Raw genomic sequence first — 11090 nt, forward strand, 5'->3', positions numbered from 1 at the left:
CTCTACTCACTGTCAAATACTGCCTTCATCAGTCTTGGAAGTCTTGGAAGGGCTAAATTTCTGTGTGACCTCATTACCGGTGCCTCGATTGACATCTGTGCTCACATATTCCAGATCATTGGGAAAACAGTGGCTCGTTCAGCAACACAGACAATTCTTCCATTCTGCAATCTAGTCATGAAGATTGTCCCTCGTAAAGGTGTTAGTCCTTCATCAGATGAGAAAATCCTGCCTCGTCCTCGACCAATATCCTTGTACACTCTTCAAGCAAGCAAAAGTCACTCCTCCAAGAAACTTAAGACTGAGCCATCCACACATGCAGCTCCATCTGCTCATGCTACAGTTACTCCTATCCAATCAACTAGGACTCCATCTGTTCTTCCTGGATTTCAAACAGCCAAGCAAAGCCACTTAATTGCAAATGTGTGTCATCGGATATCTGATTTAGAACGGCTTCTTCACTCATTTCACAGTCAAACTCAGATGCAACTCACAACCATTGAGACCCAACTGGATATTATACAGCAAAAGCTCGAAGATAGCCTTTAGCTATTCCTGACAAAAAGGGGGAGAGCAGTACATAGAAAGGGGGAGATAGGCAGCATACTGAAAGGGGGAGTTATTATAGTTGTTATATACTCTTGTTTTTATCTGATGTGTTTATTATTGTCTGGCTGTGAGTGTTTATCTTGTGTTTCTCTGGTATAGTTATTTATTTCAGTATTTATTCAGTATATAATATGTTGTTATTCAGCATATCTTACTTTATGTTATGTTTGTACCTGATACCTTTGTAGGTTTTTAAGGTTTCTGTTTATGTTTTGTTCCCATATTACTTTTGTAAGCTTTTAGGGTTTGTTTCTATGAACTTTGTAGGCTTTATGGTTTATACCTTGCTTTATGCAGCCTGTATGCTTTGTTAAATCAGTACTTATAACTAAATGTTATGCATTTCCTTCTAAGTACTGTCACTCTTGTGCCCTTGTAGGATTTTATTCCTAGATGCATATACCTCATGTACTGTGCATTGGTTGAGTGTTGGTTATTCAAGTGATTTACCTTATGTTTGTCAGCTTGAATGTCCGGATGTTCATTCCAAGTGTGAATGAGCATTGTGATCACTTGTTTATAGTGATTGCTTGGTTTGGTCTTGCCATGGTCTATTGCTTTATTCCTTTGTGCTTGATCGCTTTGTGCTTGCTCCATATGCTTTACAAGTTTTCTGCATACAATGAACTTATTGTGTTGTTGTGTTTCAGGAGTTCTTGTTCTTATGGTTTAAAAGCTTCACAGATTCTAGAGTTAGGTGTGAGTGAGTTTTCCAACTGTTCCCAACTCATGCGTTAAGTCTAGAGTTTGTTATAGGGTACTGTCACGGAATAGCCAAAGGGGGAGATCGTAAGGTTGAAATTTATCAACTATCTTGTTGGCTTTATTCCATGCCAATTTGCTTGTAATTTAGCACTTAGTAATCCTGTATTTAGGTGGGATTCATGTAAGGGTAGTGTGTGAAGAGAGTGTGAAGAATTGCTCATTTTTGTGCAAAGAAGCAAAGACTCACAGCTAGGACTCGAGATTGACTCGCGGCTTGCAAGCAGCCAAATGCTGTGCATGTGAGAAGCATGCGGGAAGGTGAAGGGTCACGCCAGCTATCGCACTACAAGACAAAAGTCCCAGGCTGGCCAGGCCGTTACCTCGCGACTTGAACTCGCGATTTGGACAAGCCGCGAGGCCAAGCCGCCAACCAACCCTGTTTGGCAAAAAACTAACTCTTCGTATTCTAAACACACACCACTATATATAGACCCTTATACCCACGAAATGTAGAGAACTTCTAGAGAGAATTTTGTGAGAGAAACCCTAGAGAAAAACAAGATTGTCTCATCCCCAATCTTCACTAAGAGACTCTTCAAATTCCTCTACTCTCTTCCTCTCCATTGATACATCCTTGAGAGGTTCTTGACCAAATCCTTTTCTCATCACACCCACGTCTGTGAGAAGGTTCATTTGGTGTTAAGGGAAGCAGTTTGGATGGGACCAATGGTTATTGGTTGATGCTATAGGTTATAGCGGAATCCGGTAAGCTAGAAAAGAAAAAGGTTCGACACAACCTCGTTGGAGCAAGAAGCTTGGAGGGCTTAGGTACCTGGGTAGATTAGGCTTGGAGGGTCTATTGTTGTTTATGTATCCCAACTACATTTTCTAGTGGATTATTGACCGCTTGGAGGGTAGCGGAGAGGCTTTACGCAGAGGGCTTCGGTTTTTTCTTCGATAACACATCGAGTGTTGTCCTTGTGTTTGCATATCTCTTCCTTTATCTTTGCCATTTATTTTATGTTGTGGATGTGATTTTATTTGACTTAGATTGCTTATCAATTCTGTGTTTGGCTTATGTTCATGTTCCGCACATTAATTGTTTGATAATAAGCTTGAATTGATTTTTTGTTATTTGAGGTCTAAACGTTCAAGAGTGTTTTACACACATATTGAACATTCAGATATTACTTGCACTACAAGTATATCAACCATGATTAATATGTGGTTAGGGTAGGGTTTAATCCGTAGGGTCACTTAATCCTTGCATTCGCCATTCTCTCATCTCTTTATAGTCTCTCTCTCTTTTTATATTTTTCTATATATTCTAACAAACAATAAAGCAATGTATAATCAAGGGTTTGTTGTTGGCAAACTAGGCAAAATTTGTATCTTAATTTGTTATATGCCATATTTTTAAAGAAAAGCTTTTACATCATACGCTAGTCTTTCCCATCACGAAAGGTGATATTGTTGCGTTAGAAAAATAAGTTGACTCATTTATTATATATATATATATATATATACACACAATTAGTGGTTTGACATATGGTTGATCTCATAATGCTGTGTCAAAAAAACTTTTGAGATTTCACAATTTTTCACATCATTATTCTGTTAAAAGTATTTTTTTTAATTGAATTTAAATTACATTCTATATTTTAATTCTCCATTGGTACTTCATATTTTCTTTAGCTAGTAAAATATATACTGTTACATACAAAAAATTTTTATAATAAATGTCTAATTTTAAAATATGTAGTTCCTTATACAAACTTAATGGAGAAAATGGGCTTTTGCCCTTTTTTTTTTTTTTTTAATATTCAGTAAAATACCCCATATCTGAAATTAGGAAATACCCCTGTTTTGAAACTCGGTTTTTTAAAAATTGAGTTTCAATTTTAAACTCGATTTTTGGACAATCGAGTTATAGCGAACTGAAAAATTTTAAAAAAATAAAAAAAATTTCTGGAACTCGAGTTCCATGTGAAGTACTCGAGTTCATGGAACTCGAGTTCCTTGAAAAAATTCAAGTGGAACTCGAGTTCCATGAACTTGAGTACTTTACATGGAACTCGAGTTCCCAAAAAAAAAAAAAAAAATCTAAGTCCACGTTCGCTATAACTCGATATTCAAAAATTGAGTTATATATTTGAAACTCGATTTTTGAAAAATCGAGTTTCAAAATAAGGGCATTTCCATAATTAGTTTCAAACATGTGGCATTTTGCTGGATATTTTAAAAAGAAAGGGCAAAAGCCCATCTTCTCCCAAACTTAATCATAATAAATATTTATGAATAACAACCATAATTAAAAAATTTCATATTTTAGAAAGAAAAAAAAAGAAAAAAACTATATCATGGTTTTTTATTTTTTTATTTGAGATAGAAATCCTACTTTAACATAATCTAAGTGTACGTATGTGAGTCTCTTCTGAAAACTTGAAACTCTACTCTCCCCACACAAACTTGCATGAATTACTAACTAGTTAATATATAATATATATATATATAGAGAGAGAGAGAGAGAGAGAGAGAGAGAGAGAGAGAGAGAGAGAGAGAGAGACATTAATTTGACATGAAATACTTTTGGGAGTGAAATTGAACATCGTGGGATTCTCTAAATAAAGACAAAAATATAAAGTCTAACCCTTTTTTAGAACTCTATATATATATATATATATATATATTCACTTTAATCTTATATACTACTTCCATATATTTGATGTGTATAATTAATCAATTTTTTTTTAAGAGTAATTAATCGAATTTAATATTGAAAGATTTCAGAATATGTCCAAAATATATAATTAATTTGACATGAAATACTTTTGGGAGTGAAATTGAACATTGTGGGATTCTCTAAATAAAGACAAAAATATAAAATCTAACCCTTTTTCAGAACTATATATATATATATATATATTCACTTTAATCTTATATACTACTTCCATATATTTGATGTGTATAATTAGTCCATTTTTTTTTTAAGAGTAATTAATCGAATTTAATATTGAAAGATTTTAGAATATGTCCAAAATATATAATGGTATTATAATATGTCTCCTCAAACTCAGGGCGATAGTACACTAGAGGTCAGTTTAAGTTTGGTAACCAAATTACAAAATAGTTTGGAGGATGAGGCTTCATAAATACATTAGCCCGCTCATTTATATATATATATATATAGAACCGAAACTTCTGAATCTTCCACAATTTTCCACATCAGCATAATATTGAAAAAAAAAGTAATAAAACTTTTCTAAACCTGATGCTCTGCCTTTCCCTTTCATGATGCTCTGCCTTCTCTTCCCTGCCTTCCTCTACCAACTCCTTCTCTACCAGCTCCTCCTCGATCAGACTTACGGAAATCCAACAGCAAAGCATTGCATCACATAAAGACCCACAGATTCCTCAATCAAAACCCACCATAACCCCCATACCCACCATACCCACAAACCAACAGTCATCTTCTTCCGCAAAACAAAGGTCGATCTCCTTCCTCATACCACCCATTTACCACAAACCACCCACATCCAACTTCTACAACCTAGAAACGACGCCCCATTTGTCGTTGGTCTCATCTAGCCCATGGCCACAGAATATTCCTCAATCAAAACCCACCAATGGAGCTTGCAGTCCCATACAAACCAAACCCACTTTTATTTTCTTTAGCTCCACTCACACACAACTCTCAAACTCTCATTCTTCTCAAGCTTCCTAAGAACCCCAGGTCCAAAAATTCCCACCACAGACCCAATTTTCGTGTTCTAGCTTCTACAAACCCAAATGGGTCTGATGGGTTTTCATGGCTGAGTCTGACTCGGTCAGTCCAGTGTGGCTCTATTGTAGGGAAAAGAAAAGAAAAATTAAAAAAAAAATGGAAAAGATAGGAGAGCGATATGGAGCGACAACTAGAGAAAAACTTCCTAGCAATGTATATGTAAATAACATTCCAACTAAAACATGAGTTTTTTATTTTTTTATTTTTATTTTTTTATGGGAAAAATATGTGTTATTTATAACTTATACTCAAACAATAACTCTAACCCCAACGTGACTCTATTTAGTATTTTTTTTCCCCCTTCCTTTCATCTCCAACGACAATTCTAACTCCTAGCGTGATTCTGTATAGTTTTTTTTTTTTTTTTTTTTTTTTTTTTTTTTTTTTTAAAAAAAAAAAANTCATTCAATAGACACATTTTCGGCAAATAGACTTTTATTCAGTTAATAGGCACATTTTCAGCCAATAGACACTTTTTGGCATATATATTACAACTTATCTTTTATATACTTATATATACAACAACATTCTGTCTCTTATTCCTTCCCACAAAAAAAACTAATAAATAAAACAACATTACTTTCTTCTACCTAACTAATAAAACTTTATACTATTTCTTTCAATATCTTTTTTTTTATTTTTTATTTCATGCATTTTTACTTACTAGTCCAACTCAAAAATAATGGTTTTTTTTTTTTTTTTTCTTGAAACTCATTCAGTAGCTATTCCCATGCATCATACGGGTTATCGACTAGTTATTATAAAGAACATGATAGAGACGAAGTGTTTCTTGCTGCAAGTGATAACACACAAAATGACATTCATTCTATTCATGAAATACATAATTTATTGTTTAGCAAAAAAAATGAAATACATATAATTTATTGTGAATAATTTGAAAGGGACTCAGGTTGTGATAATTGATATAAGATGTATTTATCTTTTAAAAAATTGTGATATTTATTATGTGTTTATAGTTATTGAATAAATAATTACATTAATTTCTTATATTGTCAAGTCAAATTCGAAAAAATGCACACCCTCTTACAAAACAACAAAAGCAAAAACAAAAGCACCAGAAGCAATCCTCGGAATAAAATTCAACTGACTTCTATGTATGAACAGAATACGGGAATAAAATTTTTGACAATTAACCTTTAAAATCTTATTATGACAATTACTAGTCGTTAATAATAGAAAATGTTTTCTTTGCCTCATTTTTATACGAAACACTCTCAGTCAATCTGTGATGTCACTTGAAAAAATTTAAGTTTGCTCAAGTGATATGCCTCTTCGCTTGAGCAAAACTGAATTTCGCTTAATTAAGTGAAATTCTCAAAACATATCTTCTTTGATCCAATTTCTTTCTCTATTTTTCCACTTCCAAAATAGGATATTCTCATATATCCTACTTTCCCGAATCAAACTAAAAACTTTTCTTCAAACTCCTTTCAATTTAGTTCGAAATTAAAGCATTGGCCCTCAATATTAAATCCATCACTTATTCATTTATACATTTAGTTTGGAATATCAAGAAACGGGTTAAGATCAACCTTCTTAACCATTGAATCATAAAGCATCTCAAAGATCTAATCATGGAATTTCTAAATATTTTGTTGTTGTAAAGAATTAAATTCATTTTCATAAGTATCGATAAATATAAGGCGAAAATACAAATTTGGCCCCTACGTTTTGGGCCGATTCTCATTTTGGTCCCAGTTTTGATTTTGCTACTATTCTAGTCTCTAAAAGTAAAATATCAATTCTATTTTGGTTCTTGCCATTAACCTACTAACAAAAAATTCCTACGTGGTAGACAGAGTGCCCAGTTGGCACATTAAATACTGACGTGGCTATTAAAATAATAAAAAAAAATTATTTGGCATTTAGAAGTGCCACGTTAGCATATAAATTATTTAAAAATTTTAATTTCTTAATTTTAATTTCAGCTAAAAATAAAAATTTGATTTGAATTAAAATTTGAATTTCTCAATTTTCACATTTTCTTGCATTTTATTTTTTCTGAACCAAACACAAAATAACAAAAGGTTTGGTTTTCTCTATCTCTACCTCAAGACCTCACTCTCTCTAATCTATTGATACTCACAAATTGGAAAGGCTTCTATGGTTAAGTGGAGAAAGTAGACGAGGTGGAGGTGGTGGAGGTTATGATCAGAATTTTATTCACTGGTCGGAGATTTTCTATGGTGGTTTATCGACTTCGTTATCTTTGTCTTTGATAGGCCAAGAATGTATTGACCCCTTGGGTAAATTAACCAATTAATTAGCTAAGTCAATTACATGCAATATGCGTGGTAGCACAAACAAATCACCAAATAATTAAATGCAGCGGAAATTAAATTTGACACGGTGATTTGTTTACCATTGGGGAAAACCTTCGAGACAAAACCTCACCGGGTGAATTTAAGGTCTTCACTCCTAAGAATCTACTATTATCAAAACAAGCGGTTGCAAGTAAAGGAATCCCAGTACCTTATACCAACCTACAGTTAAACCCTTATCCTAATACAAAATTGGACTTGTAATGTAGTGACAATCTCTCTTTTCAATGCACGGCTCCAAGTATGTGACTAACCAATCAATGCACGAATCTCAGTACGTGATTAACACACCAACTTGAGAAGGATGTTGGCTACAAAGTTCTTCAGTTCATCCACACGATGAAGATCAAGAAGCTCCTTGGTCACAAAACCCTACAGCGTACAAATGTAGCAGCTTCTTCAAGAGAAATATGAACTAAGGCAAATTGTCTCCAGTCACAATATGCATGCACAACAAGTGCAAACACCTTTTGATGGCCCTTAAAATAATCCTTATATATGTATAGGGTTATGAGAAAAGAAAACCTAAACACATAGCTTGGATATGCTTGAAAAACAGATCTGGAAATCTGAATTTCGTAATTCTCAATAGATACATCTATCGAGCTTTAATGAACAGCACTTCTTCACTTGATTCTTGGACAGATTTGCATGACTTCAATACTTGGACTTGAACTCTTATTCCTTGAAATATTAAACACATCTTAGATCTACCCAATTACAAGTAAAGTGCGTTTTGTCAAAGAATTAGCCAATTCTATATGACATATGTTCTTAACATGTTCCACATATGTCCTAACAGTCTTCGTCGATGAGGGAGTTTCTAAAAGGGTTCAGATTGCAGCGGCATCTTCGGGTTCAAATCGGTTGAGCGTGTTGTCGTGGCGGCAGTTCAATAACAATGGGAATAAGGATTCAACCTAGATTGGTGGGTGTGCTATGGAATTCTTGATATTTGAGGTTTTGATCATGGAAGCCATGGGGTCTTGATGCAAAGAAAACGATGAGCAACATTTGGATTTTTTGTTTTTATTTTTTATATTTTTTTATCAATTTCAAACGTAGATCTAACTCTGGGTTTTTTTGAGGATCTATGGTTTGTAGTTTGATGATTTTGGCTGGAATTTATGGTAGCATAGAGGTTGGGTTTTGTTGGTCTGATCGGTGATATGTTGTTTTGTTGCTGATTTTGGATGATTTAGACGTTTTGTTGTTGATTTGGTTGGGTTTTGATTTCCTGGTTTTAGAGATATGTTTGGGATGAAATTATATGTATTTAGTTGGATTTGTGATATGAGAAATGTTGGAAAAGAAAATATTTGAGTACTATGTTACTTTGATCTGGGTTGGTGTTCTTATAATCTGGGTTTAAGTTCTTGTTTATTCATGTTCTTCAACGTGATTTGAATTTATGTGTTTTTACGTTTTTAATTTTGTTATAATTGATAAATTAATATTTAAAAATAAGATGCTAACGTGGATGTTGATGTGGATGCTAATGTGGTATTTTTAATATTATTTTAATAGCCACATCAGCATTTTTTGTGCCAACTAGGCCTCTGTCTGCCATGTAAGAGTTTTTTGTTAGTAAATTGACGGCAGAGACAAAAATAAAATTGATTTTCTATTTTAATGGATTAGAATAGTAGCAAATCAAAATTGAAACCAAAATGAGAATCAGCCCAAAATGTAGGGACCAAATGTCTATTTTCACCTAAATATAATAATTTGTTTCACTCTTTCATGATGGTGTAATTGATAAATATGAAATTTGTGTGTACTGCTCCACATTATGGTAAGGGTGTTCAAATGAATACCTTTAACTTAAAAAAATAAAGAAATTTTTATATATTATTTGTATATTTTTCTTTTGTCCATCATAAATAAAAAATAACACCCTAAATTTTTTTAGGTATTTGATTTAGGGAATTGAACCCAAAAAAAACTTAAAACTTAGCATCCCTTAACAATATCATTGGCCCTTTTAAACCAAAAAAAAAAATAAATAAAAGTTCCAACAACAAATTTTATTTATCTAAAATCTAGAAAAATATAAAAATAAAAAGAAGAAGCGAGCCCAACAACAAAAATTAATAGTTTGCTAATCTTAAATCTTAGGGATAAAAAAAAATTAATAATTAAAAGACAAAGTCATGTGGTTGGCACTTTGAAAATGTTATGACTAGTTATTAAATAAAAGAGTAAAGATAATTGGACAATTACAAAGACTAATAAATGTAAACACTGTTACAAAAGACCAATAAGTTAAGTAACAACAAAAATAATGTTGTTAACACTATAAAAATACAACAATAAAAATTTTGAGTTTAGGTAAATTGTTAATAGAGTAATACTATGGACATAATAAAAATTAAAGTATTAAGAAAAATTATTTTTAATAGAGTAATGCTATGGACACAACAAAAATATTGGAACAATAAAAATTAAAAATGAGTTGCATTTTCATTTCAATAGAAGGAAATGGTAAAACTTCATGTATTGTGTTAGGAACCCGAGCATGTGTGAGGATTATATTGTAGGATATGTTAGTTGTTAGCTGATGAGTTGGCATATGAGCTGGCAAATCAGTTAGTAGAGTTAGTTGTTAGTGAAGAGCTGGCGTGTGAGCTGGCAGATCAGTTAGTAGAGTTAGTTGTTTGGGTTGTTAGTTCTGAGGGAATGCATGGGATGATTTGGGGTATATAATTCTGTAACTAACATTGGAAAAGGATAAGTAAAATCATTCAGTTGCTACTTTTCTTGTTCTTGTTTCCTCTCTAATCTCTCTCTCCATTTTCTCTGTTTCTGGAGGTTAGTTACCCTCGAAGTAACCATTTTCTTCCTTAATAGTTCTTGGTTCACCAAGAACTTAACATTTGGTATCAGAGCCCTTAACCACCAGCTTCCATGGCAGAAACGAGATCCTCTGCCTATATCAATGAATCACTATCTCTCCTTAAAACCACCACAGAACACCATGGCCATTCTTTACAAGAGATTAACAAACAATTGAATGCTAACACCCAACAATTGAATGCCAACACTCAACAACTGAATGCTATCAGTCTAGCTCTGCAAAAACTCACGGAAGCTGAAGAACAGAGACAGCAACAAACTATGTCTTCATCGCATTCTCCAAATGCTCAAGCTGTTCCTTTGCCTAATTCACATATGTCGAAGAGTGTAAGATTGGATTTTCCTCGGTTTAAGGGTGATGACCCTGCTTCTTGGGTGTACAAGGCCAACCAGTATTTTAGTTTCTATCAAACTCCATTTAATGAGAAATTGTTAATGGCTTCTTTCCACATGGATAGCGATGCTCTAATCTGGTTTCAGGACAGTGATGAGAATGGGGTGTTTGCGACTTGGGAAGGATTTGTGGAAGCTCTGTTAACCAGGTTTGGAAGTACTGCCTATGAGGATCCTATGGAATCACTCACAAAGTTGAGACAAACTTCAAATGTGGTAGCTTATAAAGGACAATTTGAGGCTTTGTCTAACCGGATTAAGGGGTTATCAGATAGTCACAAATTGAGCTGTTTCCTTAGTGGTCTCAAGGATGAAGTCAGACTACCAGTGAAGATGCTTCATCCCAAGAACCTCAATGAAGCTTTTGGGTTAGCAAAAATCCAGGAAGAATACCTTAACAG

The sequence above is a fragment of the Quercus suber genome, unplaced genomic scaffold (genome assembly GCF_002906115.3).
Source record: "Quercus suber isolate HL8 unplaced genomic scaffold, Cork oak 2.0 scaffold_30, whole genome shotgun sequence".
Classification (NCBI taxonomy): domain Eukaryota; kingdom Viridiplantae; phylum Streptophyta; class Magnoliopsida; order Fagales; family Fagaceae; genus Quercus; species Quercus suber.